A 19,567-nucleotide genomic window follows, 5' to 3' on the forward strand; every position below is an offset into this window, starting at 1 on the left:
GGAAATATTTCTATAATTAGAGTAGGATTTGCCATTGGAAGAATCAAAAAGTTGTTTGATTAAAGATGAATATATATACATATACATACAAAAGCACTATAAGGAATCAAAAGAGATCAAACAAGAACAATAGAAAACTAAAAAGAAGCTTCTTTATGGTAATTCATTTCACTCGCCATATATCTTGCAAATGTCTCCATCTCTCTTTTTCATTTCCCAACATTGAAAATGATAGTCACTAGAGAAAAGGTTAATTACAAAAATAAGAAAATAATAACCCACATTCATATAGTATTAATCAATCTACTAATTATTCAAACAATGATAGTGTTCAAGTAGCCTATTGGCTTCTCTAATTCCACTAAAATATGCACCATGAGTTGTAGAATAATGAGTCCTATGTGTTGCTTCCCTGCAAATAGGATTTGAAGTGGGTGTGAACCACTTTTGGTCAATGGCTCAGCCAATGTGTCTATGTCACTTGTACTTGATCCAACTGCAACATAACTATATGAACCCAAAAAGAGTGGATCATTTCCCCATTGACTCTTTAAAACCTTTGCAAGTTTCAGTTTTGATGACTTCTTGGCCACATTCCCCTTATGTTCTTCTTCGGATGAGCTCGACAAAAACGTGGACAACGTTGTGGTCACTTCATCAAGAATCACTTCATCTGGAAGTGTTTCTAGCTCAAGTGCTTCTTCACCTGCAAACCAAGACAGTAACACTCTTGATTTCTTATAGATTGGTGACACTGAAGCTGTCCTTCTTATCCACCATGGGATTTTCGGATTCTTAGCTTCAGAGTCACTTTGATGAAACACCAGTTGTAGAAATGGGAATTGGTCAAAATATGAATATTCAGGACTTAATTGCAGGAATAGCTTGTTGACAACACCATACCCAAGTCTTGAAATGGCATCAATCTTGTAATCAGGGAGAGGAGGACTAAACTTAAGCATACCAGACTCATTGGAATCGTTAATTCCTGCTTTTAGTACACCTAATGAAACTGTGACAATAACATGGTCAGCTGATAAACTTGTGCCATCAAGAAAGTGTATTGTTACTGGTCTTGTATCATCATTATGACCATTTTCTAAAATTCCACCCATTTCATTAACAGGCTGCTGCACTCAACTTTACAAACTTTTTTGCCTAATTGAATTACCCCAGATGGTAAAACAGATGCTAATGATTCTATAATGCTTGAGTATCCTTTTGCAATAGTGATTTCTTCACCAGGACACATGATATACTCACTCTCTGCATTATAATCAAGATTCATTAAATCATTAGCAGCTGTATAAGTCCTTTGAGTATTCTCTTGCATTGCGAAAACCGCTTCTTCTAACAACTTCTTATTCCCATTTTCATTCCCATTTCTTGATTCCATTTCCCAATAAGCTTCAAGACCTTTTCTAAGAAAAGATCCAACACTCATATTATCATTTAAATTCCCTTCCCATTATTTGAATAAGACATATGGATTTCCTTTTACCTTGAGCAAAATCCATAAGATTCTTGAAAAGACTAGAAATAGGATCAACAACTAAAGATGGATTTAAGACATACCCATTTTCAGTTATGGTAAGAGGGTGGTCATCAAGAAAACCATCCATACATTCCCATGGTTTATCTGATTCCAAAGAATTGATTTCTTGAGCTATTTTATGAACTGGGCTACCACCAATTCCATGGATCCAAGTAGCCCCATTTCAATTCTATCACCACCAAACTCTGAAGTCTTAATCCTACCTCCAATTCTATTCCCACCTTCAATTACACAAATCTCAATGCTTCTTTTGAACCACTTGATTTGTATAGCTTGTTTGCAGCTGTTAAGCCTGCCATCCTGCCCTATTATCACTATTCTTGCTTTCTTTACCCCCATCTTTTGCATTCAAGATTTCAACTTTCTGCAATAAAAATTTGTGGGCTTTCAAGAAAAATTGATCTCTTTTGTGGGCTTTCAAGAAAACTTGATTTCTTTTGTGGCTTTTCAAGATAAATGAATTTTATTTGGGGTGTTCAAGAAAAATGGATATCTTTTGTGGGGTTCTAAAAATGATAGTGAAATTGAGCTTAATTCACTTACATATAGGGAGGAAGGAGATTTAGTTATGGAGAGAATATGGTGGTGAGAGATTTAAGGGAGGGTACCAGCAAAGACCAAGCAATTTATAATTTCTGTATGCACTGTGGAGTGTGTGCACACACTAATTGTTCAAGATATTATTATTTAATTATCTATCGACATGATTAATGCCTAATTTTTTGATTAGGAAAATGATAGTTTCTCCAAAAATTTAGCATAATATATATATATATTTTAATATTGTTTTTTTCTTTAAAGTTAGTTTCGATTCAGACGTGGTAGAGACAATTTTAACCAGCAATTTGCTGGACCTTCAATCCCCTCCTAATGGAAAATACTTTTAGATGAGAAACTCAAAATTAAAACTCGAGACCTTGGAAAAAACTCACCTCCAGGGCCCACATAGTGAATTTAGAAGATACCTCTGGCTAACCCACCTAAGTTGAGTTATCATAAAACTTATGTAATCCACTTATTATATCTTTTCATCATGTCTTTAATTTATCATATGACTTGATCTTATAATTAGAAGAATGATTAGGTTGATCAATCAGAACGATTCTTCGTTACTCTTTTGATTATGAAATTAAATGTATTGTAAATCAAGCTTTCCCTAAATAAAATAACTTACAATAGGCATGTCCATTCCAAATATAAGTACAACTATAATTATAATTACCAATCACAATTACTGGGTTATAATGTAATTACAACTTACAAGACATTTCATCTTCAAATATCTATAGATAAATACAACTAGAATGTGATCGCTTCACGCGTGGTATGTGTTGAAATTGTGTGAATTTCATAAACCTGACTAACTATATGCCTTTTGATCTTTGAATCCGTAGAGTCATACACAATAAAACATCTATAATGTTTAAGCATAAAGCTACGGAATAATATTTGATTATTACGCATTTAATTAAGTCAGTTAATTAAATTATTTATTTATCAATTAAAGTAAGCTTATTTGGATAAATAAATATACAGACAACCATTATTAATGGAGTATATACATTAAAGTTAGCTTAATGGATTAGATAAATGATTTGTAATTATTAAAGTTAGTTAAATTAATTTATTTTATTTATTTTATTTTTTATTTTAAACAACGAGTTAGTTATTAGTAGTTAACAGTTAGCATTCGAGACACACAGTGATATCCAATTGGGCAGTTTGCAGAATAAGAAAAGCCCAATCCGTCACACCAAGGCCTCAAGGGCGGTTCTAGGATCTTCGCAAGAAGCGGTGGACGAAAACTTGCCGGGGGGATTTAGAGTTTTTAGTTTCTTAATCTAGATAAGACTCTATCCCTGTACAAACCCCTCAAATCACTAAGTTAATTCATTCAATCTCATAACCCTAAACACACATAAAATGTAAATTCTTTTCTCCCTTTTGTGTAGTTCGAATTCCATATCCCAAAAGAAGCAAAACCTCAAAATTGTTTTACGTTTAATCATTGGGATTTTAGTTAAACCTTAAATTAGTTTCAACAAAAGTTTCTTTGTATTTGGTGAGGGTTAGTTTCAATTTTTCAAGAACCCTACTAGGTTCGAATTCGACACTTTTCTTTAGTAGAAGAAGTCGAATTCGGATTTAGGGGTATTTCTAGGGGTTTCAGTTGGTTGCGGTCGTAAGCTTAAAGGTGTCTAGCGGATTCGTGGTTGAGACATTATTCGTGTAGGCACTCTTGGAGGATTTCTACACTTGGAGTCTTGTTTTCGGAATCTTCTATCTCAATGAGTAATCTTCACTATCGCAATGAGGTTAGTTTGTATTTATTTAAGTTACTTATATAACATGCATGTGTATCTTGGCAAGGGATATTAAATAATAGTTTTAATAATTTATTAACGTGCTTTCGCTACGCACTTTGTTTAAATGGTTATTTATTAAATATAAAATTATTTTTGTCATTCAAATCGGGTTACTTGACGACCCATTTATGTTATTTGGTTAATAAAATCCTAACATTGTGGACCCTTTCTTCTACTACGACGAGTTCAAATTTGCAGTGTGATTTATGGATTGATTATGCCTACATACATGTACTCAGAAAAAAGGCCAACTTTTGTGACTTTTAAGGATGGTTGAGAAAAAGAATTCGAAAAAAGTTGTGAGAATATCTCAACTTATCCGTGTTTATGTTAGTCTAACACAAAGTTTTCCCTTCTCTAAATTACAAAAAAAAAAAAAAGAAAAATCTCTCTGTTTCTTTTATATTAAGTTTTCTTCTTGCGCTATGATAAATAAGTTTAACCTCGAAGGCTTTTTTTCAAAGGCAATAACAGATAAATGGCTAACACCCCACGTAGATAGGCCCATGGCGTTCGACTCCTGACAACGCGCTATAGAGTTTTCTCCCATGTGTTAGATGGGTATAGTGTTGCTAATTAGACCTCTCACCACATTTGCATGTAGCAAGATTCGAACCTGATACCCATAGGAAGAAACCATATTGTAAAAACCCTGATCATTGGGCTAACACCTCAATGACAACCTCGAAGGCTTCTTACATTGTTCTACTTTCTTATTAAGAAAAAAAAAACTAAAAGTCCTTTAACTTATGTTTTAAAGAACATTCACTAATCAATATTCTTTAAGAAGCTTTAGGTTTCTTAAAGTTTAGTTGATTTACATAACTATTATTACAATACACTAAGTTAATTTAAAAATAGATAGCAAATGCCCTCTACCTTACAAGTTAGACAAAAACAATCAATATATCCTTTATTAGGTATAAAAAAACATTATGCTAATTGCTTGTTATGGCAAGTAATCTGCTTTAATTATTTTAATCAGCCACCAACAGTAGACAAACTAATACCTAAGGTGGGTATGTTTCTACATCAACTTAAGTATTATATTCAAAAGTATCGTCCATAATTAGAGCGGTAAACAAACCAGACGAATACGAACAAGACCTTGTTCATGATCGTTCGTTTAATTTAACGAACGGTTCATGAATAGATAAACGAACATAATGACTTGTTCGTGTTCGTTCGTTTGTGTTCATGAACGAATGTTCAGGAACACAAACGAACGAAAACTAATGAACGAACAGATATTTATAAATTAAGCATTTTTATTTAAACTTTTTCTAAAAAATTAGGTATTAATAATATATATTATCTAAAAAATATTTATATTTAAACTATTTTTATAGTATAGTTGATTATGTGTATATATATATATGTATATATATGTATATATATATGTAAACGAACAAATGTTCACGAACATAAACAAACTATTGTTTACGAACGACGGTTCATGAACATAAATGAACGAATGTTCACGAATAGATTATCGAACGTTCATGAACGTAAATGAACGAACGAACTTCCCGCTGAACGGTTCATGATCATGAAGTGCTCATGAACTGTTCAGTTTGTTTACAGACCTATCTTGTCCATAATGATTAAATAAAATAATTAGATCTATTAAAGTATTTCCTACAATATGATTGATTTAATGTGTTATAATTATTGTAAGTAATACTCCTTAGTATAAATAAACAAAAAAGTTATATATAGTTTGAAGTTATATAAAAGTTCACGCCAATATTTTATGTTAAGTGTAAGCTATTTATACACCTTAGCAAGCTTAACTAGAAATGATTAAAACAATGAATTAGATGTCACATATCACTTTAGTCCTACTAATTTATCTTCATGTGAGTCCACCTAACAAGATGTACACAAGATCAAGATATAACAAGATATAAGGTTAGACAATAATAATCACAAGTTATATCAAGTAACCCGACTAGCAAGTAAATCGAAACTAGATGGGACTAGTTAGAATTACGATCCAGATAATGGATAAAAGTAATAAAGTATGGTTGCTTGAAACTATATAAATTACTAAATATAATCAAGTATTATGGCAATGAGTCAAGATGTATTTTTCAATGTATTTTATTTATTTCCAATAAACAAAATACAAGAGTTGTTGCGGAACAAAGATAATCACACTTGTGAAAGTATCTAAACACCCAGAAATACAAATGATCTATGTAACGAGGAATTACTCGTAAGAATACTTAGAGTAATATCACACGTTGCAATTGCCAAAGTTCCCAGCAGTTTTGCAAGTGTGAGAAGTCTTATATTTATAGGCAAAGCATGTCTTGATGACATGGCAAAAAGCCGTACTAAATATGGTTGGATGGATTTGTAGAACAAATCCATAACACGCTTGTTTAAGGTAAAGTATGTCAGTTTCTTGATGTGACTTGACATACTTTATTCCCAACCTTTTGCTAAAACTTTCCCAATCCCATGTTGATAGTAATTAACCGGGTAAAGGTAGTTAAAGCTGCAAAAAGACTTTCTCGTAATCAGTGAAAAAGTGTTGTAAGTACTTTTTCACTGAGCCTCTTCAAATTCAACTTCAGGTAAGATCTTCTCTGAGCTCTGCTTCTGAGATGATCTTCTTCCTCAGTCTTCAGTCTTTGACTTTCGTCTGAACGTCTTCAGTGTTGGTTGATTCTGAATCTGAAGTAAGCTTCAGTGAGCTATATTCTGAATGACTTCAGAATCCTGAGCAAGCTTTCTTTACTGAGCTTCAACTATTTTGAACAAATTATACTTAGTCGATTTTCGACCTAACAAATTCCCCCTTATTGTTCTAAAATAGTTCATGTATTTTAGACTTCTATCTATACAAGTTTGTAAGTCTAAAAGTACAAGTTTTTGTTTAAGTTGTAAAATATTTCTAAGGACATCTCATAGATCACGATGCCTTAAGAAAAATTTTCTTGTTTGTTTTCTAACTTAAACTATTTTCTAATAATATGATGTAACTTGCAACTATATAAAAGATACTGAGATGATTGTTCAGTCACAAGTACAGAAATGAAGTAAAATGGAAAATATTTACAAGTACAAATATTTACAAAGAGATACACTACTTCTTTGCAGGCCTTGAGCTAGAAGGACCTTCAGTAGCTTTTCTCTTAGGAGAGCTGATCTTTCCAAATAGCCTTTCCTCCATCTCAACCTTGGCCTTCATTTTCTGTTGGATCTTCAGCATCCAGGCGCCATTCAGATGAGACTTCGGTTTTCCCTTCAGCGCATTGATCATCTCCTTATGCTCAGAATACCCAAACTTATGCACCGACACTTGCTCATACTCTTCTTCAGCTCTACCTTCTCTTTTCACAGTCAGATTAAACAGCGTCAGACCATCTTCCTTCAGAATTTGCACATCCAGGATCTTTGCAGGATGTAATCATACTGATCCTTCTCATGTTTATCCTTTACCTGAGCAACTTCTTTGGAAATGGGTATGAATGTAGAGAGGTCAGCATCTCGAGCAGTTTTTCTTGAAGTCCTTGGGCCAGTAAGTTTGGGCTTCTGGGTGGCCTGCAGATTTCCTTTTCAGCTTTCAGAACACTGGACATTATTTCTTTCTTTTTAATCTCCATCTCTTTCTTTCTATTCTTTATCAAGTCTTCAATAGATATCTTGAAAGTGAGATGGTCCAGTTTCTGTTCCAAGGGAGAATACTTCATCCCATATTCATATTCTGCCATATCCACCAAAGCTTTCTGCACTCTTGCGTCATGCTTGATCTTCTGATATCTTTCTTTAGTAAGACCAAGAGCTGCAGCATCCACCAGATCAATGGTACCCATTGCCAAGTGTTGGGCCCTTTCTCTTTCTTGAGTCTCTCTCCACATAATGAATTGATTGGAGACTTGTTTTTGAAGGGCTTCCAACTTTTTCTGATCAGCTTCCAAGTCTGGCAATGGATAACCATGCTCATCCACATTTCACCAACCACAAAGCCAGAGTCCTTGGCCCCTTTTTCTTTGGCTCCTCAACCATCTTTGCTTTGCCTTTATCTTTCCTTGATGGTTCAGATGGTTGAGGTTCAGATTGTACCTTTGGTTGTTCCCCCTCATATCCAAATGTCCTTTTGGTTGCTTCAATAAGATCTTGAGAACTGGCCAGCAACCCAATTGGCACATCACTTCCCCCTTTGGGAGTCTCTGCAGGCATCCTTGCATATAAGTCGATAGCCTGTTGCATGCCCTGCAGAGGTTCCCAATTCTGCTGGGAAATACTATCAGAAATTCCCTTTGACATAGTTGCAAACTGAGCTCTTAATCTGAAAGTAGAGTTCAGATTTAGCTTCTCATGCTCCAGGACTTCCTTCAGTAACCCCTTGTCTTCTTCAGATAACATACCAGAGGGAGGAGGAGTAACAACTTCAGAATTGTCTTGAGCAGGGCCAGGATTTCATCCAGTTGCTTTGACTGGTTCTGAACTTGTTTATCAAGAGTTGACACAGAGTTTTCATTTCAGTTACAGCCCTGTCAACCTTGTCATTTGTTGCTTTAGATACTTTAGAAACCAGCATCCTGACCCTCTCTTCAACCTTGTCAGCCACCGACACTGAAATCTGAGAAATTAGATCTTCAGAAAATATAGATTTCAGTGTCGCAGAAACTTTATCACCAACTGAGGCACCAAGAGACTCTTCATCAACACTGGGCTTCTTCACCAACTCACCTACTTCCTTTTCAAGTGCCAAGAATGAACCTTGGATCATTAACAACCAGGATTGCAGATTCGCAACTACTGAACTCTGCACATCCCTCTTGGTCAACTTGAATGCTTCACCAATAGCCCTACTTAATCCATTGCATGATGACACCAATTCATGTAACTTCCCAACCACCAAGCTCTCATTTACTGCAATTCTTGTAAATTCATTACCCATAACACTTTGGGCATCCTTCAAATCTGCCAGAGACTTGGTGTTGGCAGCTAGAGATTTTGATAAGCCCTCAACCTGAATGAGAAGGTTGTGGACTGCATTTGTGACTTCTCTAGCTGAGCTTCCATGCTCAGAGGTGCAGCAGTCGAAGTGGAAGCTGAAGCAACAAATGGAGTTGTTCTGAAGCTCGCCAGAGATTTCTCCAAAATTCTTTCTGAAGGACCATCAGACTCGGTCTCAGAATCAAGCTCTCTCTTGTTCTCCTGGCAGCTCATAAGTCCTCCTTGGTGGAGCATCATGGATTTGAGGGTGAAGAAATTGAGGAGGTGGTTGATACGGTGGATCGAGATCAATGAATTGTTGTTGTTGTTGTTGTTGTTGTGGTTGTTGTGTTGTGTTTTGTTGTTGTTGTTGTTGTGATGATGGTTCTTCAAAATGAGTGAGGGTTGGCTCAGAATCTGAAAGATTCTCCCCCAGTAATTCTTCATCAAAGACGAAGTCTTCGAGGTTTCCCTCGGGTAGCTCATCTTCATCCCAGACATTTACATCCTGGTCAGATATGCTCTGGTCTAGATTCCCAGAATCCAGACCAACACCCAGTTCAGCAGGTGCATCGTTACTGGTCAGAGATGGAACTGCTTCAGACGATACCAGTTGTGCCTCAGTAACTCTTGTGCTGGATCCAAGAGTCTCATCATCGGCCGCAGACTTTGAAACCTCCATTCCTCTGGGTATCACCTGAGAAATATCAAAAGTTTGTGCAAGCAAAGAGTGTAAGATTTGTGAAGTTACAGGGAGTGCATGTGCAGACACAACTTCTAATGTGTGTTGGGCTGACACACCAATATCTTCACCATCTCCTCCTAAAGAAGTTTTGGAGATGGCTGCTTGTGGGTTTCCCATTTGACCTTCTTCTGAAACCTGTTTTGAGGTTTCAGAAGGCTGAGCTTGGGTACTAATATCCTTGGGTTGTAAGGATGGCCTAAAAGGACGCAGTGTTAATAAACCCTTTGGAAATCCTGAGGAATCTTTTGAGAGATCCTCAGGTTGGTCAGAGGAAGATGAAAGTGGCAGGGTAAAACTTGTTTTGGGTTTAAACAAGTGTAGCGTAGTGCCACTAGATCGACTGGTGGGTCTCACATTCTTTTGTGACCCACCCAGTGATCTTTCTGAGCCAGCCGGTCGTGCTGTGTCAGTTTTAACGTTGTTACTAAGTACCTGAAGCATGGCAGGGGACAGTTCAGGTTCGTCCTCAGACTCGGTCAGCTTGGAGAGGTCCTTGCAAAATTCAGTCTGAGAACTCTCCTGAAGGACGTCAGCATAACCCTCTCCTAGAATCGCCAAAAAACAAATGCTCAAAAATCTGGGAAAGGCAATATGGATGCTCTTCCCCTTCAACTAGTCAAGAGCTGAGCAAACAGCATCTCAGCAAAATCCACCTTCATCCCATGCCACAAGTAGTAGCCCATCTCGACCTGAATCAGAGATTTGATCCAGTCCTCCACTATTTCCTCCTAGACACTCTACTATTTGTGTCCAGAAGTATCTCCAGCACCCTTAAAACCGCAATGAAGATGTGGCCCGACGTCTTCAAATTGCCATCATCATCAACGATCTGGTTGTGGCCAGTAACCAGCAAAACTTCCCTGAAGTTCACCCTTTTTGTCTTTTCGTGTACGGGGTGTTGGGAGGCAAATAGTTCAACCTCAGCGCCTCCCTAAAACCGTCAAGCGTCAATACGCACTTCACCGTACCCTCCTTTAGCGTGAAGGCTATTGACTTCTCATCTTTGGCTACTTCGGCCGTATACCAAAATTCCAGCAAATAACGATAGTATAAATGCTCTGGGTCAGCAGTAAGAGCGTATGAAATGGGGCAGCGTTGAAGAAACGTATTTAATCTGCCCAAAATCCCTTCAGATTTGGCATTCAGGGCTGCCTTAAAATTATTCATGTTGAAGCGAATGGTCTTAGACTCAAAGTCTTTTGGCCATTGAGAGCTGGGCTTAACAGCAGATTTGGGTGGAGAATATTCAAAAGCAATGAGGGTTCTTGGTTCTTTAACGGAGGATGAGGAAGCCATTTAAAGAGAGATAGAATGAAATGAAGAAAAGGAGATGAAAATGTGTTAAGAAATTTTAGGGTTGGAAGTTATGAAAGAGGATGAAATCAATATTGAATACTCGAGAGAATGAATTAAATGTTTGAGAGAATGAGAGAGAAATATGATTGGAGTAAATGAAAAATGAAGTAAATGAAAGAATGATTTTGGAAAAAGGTTTATATATTTTCAAAGAAATTCAAAGGATTTTTAGTTGAAAATAGATAAAAAGAATTTTGGAATTCAAACTCAAAGAAAATAATGATATTTTATTGATGGTAATTTTGATCGGGTTTGAAGTCCGAAATAATTTTAGGCGACACGTCCGCATTAATGCTACAACGGGCATGACCCCACCTTTTCGAGAAAAATTCAACCATTTTTAATGCAAAAGCAATGATCATTTTCCTTTACGGCGCAAGTGGTATGACACGTCAGTAAAAAGGTATCTTGGAACAGTAAAAGTCATGTGTCCACTTGCCAGCTAGGTATCCATTGTATAATAAAAGGTTTTGATGGACTTCAGATTTAATAATATTAAATTTCTGAGAGAGGTTAAGGAAGTGCAATCTGAACCTTCTCATATTTTAGACATTCTGAAGTCCTTCAGTTTCTGAAACATTTCAGACAAAATGTTTTCTGAGGCAAAAATTCCCCCTCAGAAAGAAAGTTTCCTTCTCTTGTAAAAACATTTTGCCAATTCCCCCTGAAATGCTACACAGGATTTAGCATTCCTAATTCACTGATGAGATGTTTAAAAGTTTTGACATCTAAAGGTTTTGTGAACACATCAGCCAGTTGTTTATCAGTGGGAATGAAATGAATTTCAATGTCACCTTTTAAAATATGATCACGAATGAAATGGTACCTGAGATCAATATGCTTGGTTTTAGAGTGCATTACAGGATTGTGAGATATTGCGATGGCACTTGTGTTATCACAAAATATTGGCGTTCTTGTGTACTTAACACCATAATCAGTTAGTTGATTCTTCATCCATAAAATCTGAGCACAACAACTTGCAGCAGAAATGTACTCAGCCTCAGCAGTTGATAATGATACTGCAGTCTGCTTCTTGCTTGTCCAACTAACTAATTTGCCACCAAGAAAATGACACCCACCTGTGGTACTTTTCCTATCTATCTTACAACCTGCATGATCAGAATCTGAATAACCCATGAGATCTAGACTTGAGCCTTTGGGATACCAAAGACCTAGTCTGGGGACACCTTTCAGGTATCGAAAAATTCTTTTTACTGCATTCTGGTGTGCTTCTCTGGGATCAGATTGAAATCGTGCACAAAGACATGTTGCAAACATTATGTCTGGTCTACTTGCAGTTAAGTACATCAATGATCCCACCATACCACGATATTTTGTGGGATCGACAGGTTTTCCATTAGGATCTGAGTCCAAAGTTAATGGTGCAGAAATTGGAGTATCTTTAGATGAAACTGAATCAAATTGATATTTCTTTAATAAATCTTTGACATATTTTTCTTGATTAATAAAAATACCATCACTGGTTTGTTTTACTTGAAGACCCAGAAAATATGTCAATTCACCCATCATACTCATTTCATACTCAGAAGACATAATTTTTGAAAACTTGTCACACAATTTTATATTTGTAGATCCAAACACAATATCATCAACATATACTTGTACAAGTAAGATATCACTTTTCTCATGCAAGATGAATAAAGTGTTATCTATAGCACCTCTACGAAAACCATTATCTAAAAGATGTCGAGTTAGAGTATCATACCAGGCTCTAGGTGCTTGTCTCAGACCATACAATGCTTTGTTCAGTCGATACACCAGTGAGGTTTATCTTTGCTTTCAAATCCTGGAGGTTGATATACATACACAACTTCTTCTAGCTCTCCATTCAAGAATGCACTTTTAACATCCATTTGGTAGACTTTGAACTCATGATGAGCTGCAAATGCTAAGAAAATTCTGATAGCTTCTAGTCTTGCCACTGGTGCAAAAGTCTCATCAAAATCAATTCCTTCTTCTTGTACATAACCCTTTGCAACAAGTCTGGCCTTGTTTGATTACATGGCCATCTTCATCTACCTTGTTTCTAAAAACCCATCTTGTCCCAATTGGTTCTTTCTTCAGATTGGGCGGACATGGAACAAGCTCCCAAACATTGTTCCTTTCAAATTGGTTGAGCTCTTCTTGCATGGCATCAATCCAACTTGGATCTTTCAAAGCCTCGTCAATCTTCTTCGGTTCTATCAGTGACAAGAAGCTGACGAATAAGCATTGATCGCTTGTGGCTCTTCTGGTCTGAACCCCTCTACTTGGATCGCCAATCACTTGCTCAATTAGATGTGAGCGAGTCCATTTAGAGTAATGACCAGGATGAACAATGGTATCAGTGCAAGGACTCCTCTGTCCTACTCCAGAAGATGGATCAAATAAACTATTTCAGTTTCATCATCTTCATCATCTTGTAAATCACGATTTGCATCATGAAATTCTTCGTTCTGAGGTATTTCAGGGGAAACTGATATCTGAGGTAGTTTGAATGTGACTGAGGGATAGAATGGAATGTTACTTTGCTGATTCGAAGTTGGTTCTGAACTGGAGTGAACAGAAACATGTTCAGGTGACTGATCTGATTTGTCATTTTGATCAGAATCACCGAAACTGAGAGGACTTCCTGAAGGTTGTTCAGAGACTGGTTTATCAAAGATTGCAGAATTTGATTCATCAAAGGTAACATGAACTGACTCATCAACCTTTTCAAGTCTTTTGTTATAGACTCTAAAGGCCTTGCGAATTGTTGAATAGCCTAGGAAATACCTTCATCAGCTTTGGCATCAAATTTGCCCAATTTGCTGGAATCATTCAAAATGTATACTGGACATCCAAAAACATGAAAATATCAATATTGGGCTTTCTATTTCTGAGTACTTCATAGGTAGTCTTCTTATGTCTTTTGACATAAATGGAACGATTCTGAGTGTAGCAAGCAGTTGCAACAGCTTCAGCCCAAAAACATTTTGGAAGACCTGATTCATTCAACATGCTTCTGGCAGCTTCTATCAGTGTTCGATTCTTTCTCTCTACAACACCGTTTTGTTCTGGAGTGCGTGCTGAGGAGAAATTCTGAGATATGCCAGTGTCAGTGCAGAAGGTTTCCAGAGTGGAATTTCTGAACTCAGTGCCATTGTCACTTCTGAGCTGACAAACTTTTCGCTTGTGTTTGAGTTCAATTTGTTTGATGAGGGCAATAATTTCAGCAACAGCTTCACTTTTATTTCTGAGGAAGATTACCCAACAATATCTTGAATATCATCAACTACAACCAAGGTGTACTTCTTCCCAGCTCTTGTCTGAACATTCACAGGACCAAAGAGATCCATGTGTAACATGTGAAGTGGTTCAGTGATGCTGAAATTTTGCTTGGTTTTGAAAGATGCTCGTTTCTTCTTTCCCATTTCACACCCTGGACATGGCTTGTCTTTATTGAAAGACATGGCTGGTATCCCATCAGCAAGTTGTTTTCTTGACAATTTATATATTTTTGAAATTGAGATGGGATAGCCTTTTGTGCCACAACCAATTGGTGTCCTCATCAGCCTTTGTATAGAAACATTGTTCAGAAGTAGCACTGTTCATGTCTACTACATAAATGTTTCCTTTTCTGGGAGCAATCATTACTACCTTCCAATCTCTGTTGAATATGGTACCTTGTGAAATATCAAATAAAACCTTAAAGCCATCATCACAAAGTTGGCTGACACTGATCAGGTTATATTTCAAACCATTCACATATGCAACTTTTGTGAATTTGACTTGACCATTATTCACAAACCATATCCTTCAGTTTGTCCATGATCATCATTACCAAAAGTTATTGAGGGCCCCTCTTGCACCCTATATTCCTCCAGCAGGGATTTGTGACCAGTCATGGTTCTGCCAGCAGCACTGTCAAGAAACCAAGTATTCTTTTTGCGGTCACCCTGCACATACACAAAAATTAGTTCTTTTTGGGAACCCATCTTTTGATGGGTTCACTGGACTTTCCCTGAACAGTCTCAGATTTCTTTGGTATGTGTGGAACAGATGGATCAAAGGGAATTTCAGTCATAACTTCTGATGACACAAAAACAGTTGGTTTAATGATCTCAGAAACCTTTTTCTTCTCAGATTTTTGCTTTTCTTGTTTGATTTTCTTTGAAAAAGGTTTGGGTTTTGTTTGGGATTTTGGGGAGTGCTTTCAACATTTTTCAATCGTGCGTTACAGCTTTGCACTTGCCTAGCCAAGTTTTGAAATTGACTCTCAATTCTTAACAAAATAGATTCATGATCAGACACCTGAGCTCTACCAGAATCTGAGGTAGAAGGCTCAGCAGGGATGACATTCTTCTTCTTTCTGGTTTTTGGAAACCTGATTTGAAGATTGAGGGGAGGGCTTCTTGGATTTAGCCTTCTTGTCTGAAGCACTGGTCTGACATGCTTCAGATTTGCCCTCATGTTGTTCCTGGGCTTGATCAGTTATCATTTTGATTTTCCAAGATCTTTAAAAACAATTTCTGGTCTCATTTCTTTTGGAAGAGCATCAAAATCAGTTATTACAGAGGCAAGATGAAGATCACCAGTGCCATAAGCGATTCTTTGGTTTTCAAAAGTTTTCTTTATGGCAGCTTCTGGAAAAGGTGATTTCATCCAAGATTTTATTATTTTTTGTTCTTTTTCTAAAATGATTTTCAGTTCTTCCTTTTCTAATTCTAATTTTGAAACCATTGATTGATAACTTTTCAGAGTCAACTGAACATCTTTCAGTTCTTTCAATCTGACCTGACTGGCGTTCAGTTCAGAAGAATTTATTTCAAAATTTTAATACCTTCTGAACGCACAGTCTCAACATACGATATGTCAGCCTCAATTCGAACTAAAAGATCCAGTTTTAGTCCTTCATCATTCTCAAAACCAAATTCACTAACCTTTTTCATGATAATATCCACCCAACGACCAGATTCCACATCAGATTTAACAACATGACTTTGATCTTCACGAGCCATGAAACACATATCCCTTACTTCTTCTTCATCATCAGATGACTCATCAGAATCCTCCCATTTTCAGTATTGGCTACCATGCAGCTATTTTGTTGGATTCTTCTTGTGCCATCATTGCCATGTGGGCTTTAAGCTTTTTGTACTTAGCTTTGTACCCATCATCTGGCTTTGAAAGATAGAGTGGTTAGGAGCAGTGTGTGATGAGGAAGGTTGTGATGATCTACATTCCTTCATAAAATGTCCTTTCTTTCCACATTTAAAACATTCAAGATTGGACTTATCAACAGCGTTGTTTGATGAAAATTGTTTGCCATTTCTTTTGTTTTTAAGCTTAAAACGATTAAAAGTTTTGGCAATCATAGCAATTAGATCATCATCATCATCCTCATCACATTCATGTGATGCATAATCAGAATACCAACTTTCATCAATTCAGCTACTATCTTCTTCACTGAGTCAGACTGATCACTCTCAGAAGATAGTAGGGCAGTGTCTTGAGGTTCAGAATAATGAACCAAGCTGACTTGGTAGATGAATGATTCTTTGCATCTTGCTCAGCCACTGCTCTTTCTGCTTTGTTTTCCTCAGTGAATCTAAAAGTACCATATAGAGAGGCAAGAGTGTGGCTGTGAAGAGTGTTTCCTTGTCTTAACACCATGATCAAATTTTCCCATTTTGAAGGTAAAATATCACAAAATTTTCAAGCAAAATTTCTTTGTCTTTTGTGACACCAAGAGCTTTTAATTGATTGACCAAATTTGTAAATCTAAGATATGTTTCAGTTAAAGACTCATTGGTAATGCAAAAAATGCTTCATATTTTTTATTTAAAGAAACTTTTCTTGTGGTGACAGTTTCCTTTGTTCCTTCAAATTGTGTTAGCAATTCTTCCCACATCAACTTAGAATTGTCAAGTAAAACAAGAGTAGGTTTTAAACTTTCTGGGACAGCAAAGAGAATCATGTTTTGTAACTTAGAATCTAGGTCAGCCAAACGATGATCTTCTTCTGACCAATGATCTTTCTCTTTGGGTGTTAACTAGGGGTTCCATCTTGATTAAAAACAACAGTTGAAGCATTCATGGGAACATAAGGACCTTCAACAAGAATGGTGGTTAAGTGTCTTTCAACACCAGCGATGTACTTGAGCATACATGCCTTCCAAGTAATGAATGTGTCACTATTTCCATTAAATTTTGGTACTGGATTATTTGGAAAGTGAACTTGAACCCAGTGAACATGAACACTGGGTTGAACATTGTTCGATTGCAGACATCTTGTAGGATCAAAACAGGTATAACAACTTAATGATTTAACCTGGGAGGCTCTGATACCAAATGTGAGTCCACCTAACAAGATGTACACAAGATCAAGATATAACAAGATATAAGGTTAGACAATAATAATCACAAGTTATATCAAGTAACCCGACTGGCAAGTAAATCGAAACTAGATGGGACTAGTTAGAATTACGATCCAGATAATGGATAAGAGTAATAAAGTATGGTTGCTTGAAACTATATAAATTACTAAATATAATCAAGTATTATGGCAATGAGTCAAGATGTATTTTTCAATGTATTTTATTTATTTCCAATAAACAAAATACAAGAGTTGTGGAACAAAGATAATCACACTTGTGAAAGTATCTAAACAACCCAAAAATACAAATGATCTATGTAACGAGGAATTACTCGTAAGAATACTTAGAGTAATATCACACGTTGCAATTGCCAAAGTTCCAAGCAGTTTTGCAAGTGTGAGAAGTCTTATATTTATAGGCAAAGCATGTCTTGATGACATGGCAAAAAGCCGTACTAAATATGGTTGGATGGATTTGTAGGACAAATCCATAACACGCTTGTTTAAGGTAAAGTATGTCAGTTTCTTGATGTGACTTGACATACTTTATTCCCAACCTTTTTGCTAAAACTTTCCCAATCCCATGTTGATAGTAATTAACCGGGTAAAGGTAGTTAAAGCTGCAAAAAGACTTCCCTCGTAATCAGTGAAAAAGTGTTGTAAGTACTTTTTCACTGAGCCTCTTCAGTTTCAACTGTCAGCCTCTTCAGATTCAAATTCAGAAGATCTGATCTGAGCTCTGCTTCTGAGATGATCTTCTTCCTCAGTCTTCAGTCTTTGACTTTCGTCTGAACGTCTTCAGTGTTGGTTGATTCTGAATCTGAAGTGAAGCTTCAGTGAGCTATATTCTGAATGACTTCAGAATCCTGAGCAAGCTTCTTTACTGAGCTTCAACTATTTTGAACAAATTATACTTAGTCGATTTTCGACCTAACATTTCATTTGTCAAATCATCATGAGAGAAAAAAGTATATAAATCGATTAATCGTATATCATACCAAAATCATTCGGTTACCAAAATGATTTTAATATCACCAATTTCAACGTCTTTCAAAATCCATATGAGGGACGATACCCAATTCGTATGTTCAAACAATTTCCAATTATCAACAATATTAATTATCAATTCACTTAGCCACAAGGGCATAATTCAATATCATTTTCATTTAGCCACAAGGGCATAATTTACATAATTTGATGAATAAATGCTTGAGCCACTACTACAACCATTTATCAAGTCCAACAATATACATAATTCATTTAATGGCACAAGCTATCAATCAAGTGCCGTATTAATAATAATAGGGTCGTGCTATGGAGACGACCATTCAAATTTAAGGTAGCTAGAACACCGTGTGGTCGGACTGGGAATGATGGCCGTCACAAAGGCAACCAAACATCCCATCGTTACACGTTGGGTGGGTGGACGAATCCTAGTTGCGCAACTATCTAACTACAGGCCTCCACTATCGGAGTAAATAGTAGTGTACCGAAAGAAAACGGGTTGACAGAACTCAAGCTCATCCTATAACATTTATCACATTGAACATACGATATAACTTCATTTCATACGATATAACTATATAGAAAGCAATTTCATTTATATATCATGTTTTTCACCCCGATAGTTAAACACATAAAATAGTTTGAAAGGGGCTACGACTCAACTTGATATGCCGCATAGTATACTCATCTATCCAAAATGGGTATTCCCATCTATAGCTTCCTTGACACCAATATCCATTATGTTTCTCCATCATATTTCAAGCCAAGACTATCCTACAATAGGACTAATATATGTAAGTTCCTATCTTAAGCCATCACTTAGAAATGTCATTTTCATTATGTTGCTATCAATTGTGGGGTCCAAGTATATGGTAACACTCACATCATTTGGTTGTAGAGATTGATGGTGTAAAAGGTTACTTTCATTACATGCGTAGTTATAAGTTGTTAGATTTTCGGCAACTGGCTTCATTGTGGTTTCACTTGATATATGGGTTATCATATAGAAATGCCATATTAAGTTATCTTTTCTAATTCATCATTTGTTGTGTAACTGAGTTTAGCGTGAATTAACATTTGTGATATCAATAATAGCATGGTTAAGATAATTACTTATGTCAATCTCACTTAATTATCTTTGTTTTATTTTGATACACTTATTTTCAACTCGTATATTCCTCGATTTGTCTTACGATTACTTGTTCATGAAATGCGTTAAGTGTTATGGGC

General features: G+C 36.3%; 1 pseudogene; it reads right to left on the reverse strand.

Moving 5' to 3' along the window:
• Nucleotides 1-138: 138 nt before the first annotated feature.
• LOC122584377 lies at nt 139-2,019 on the reverse strand (annotated as a pseudogene).
• Between the last annotated feature and the right edge of the window lie 17,548 nt (nt 2,020-19,567).

Source organism: Erigeron canadensis, unplaced genomic scaffold (assembly GCF_010389155.1).
Source record: "Erigeron canadensis isolate Cc75 unplaced genomic scaffold, C_canadensis_v1 Conyza_canadensis_unscaffolded:233, whole genome shotgun sequence".
NCBI classification, from domain to species: domain Eukaryota; kingdom Viridiplantae; phylum Streptophyta; class Magnoliopsida; order Asterales; family Asteraceae; genus Erigeron; species Erigeron canadensis.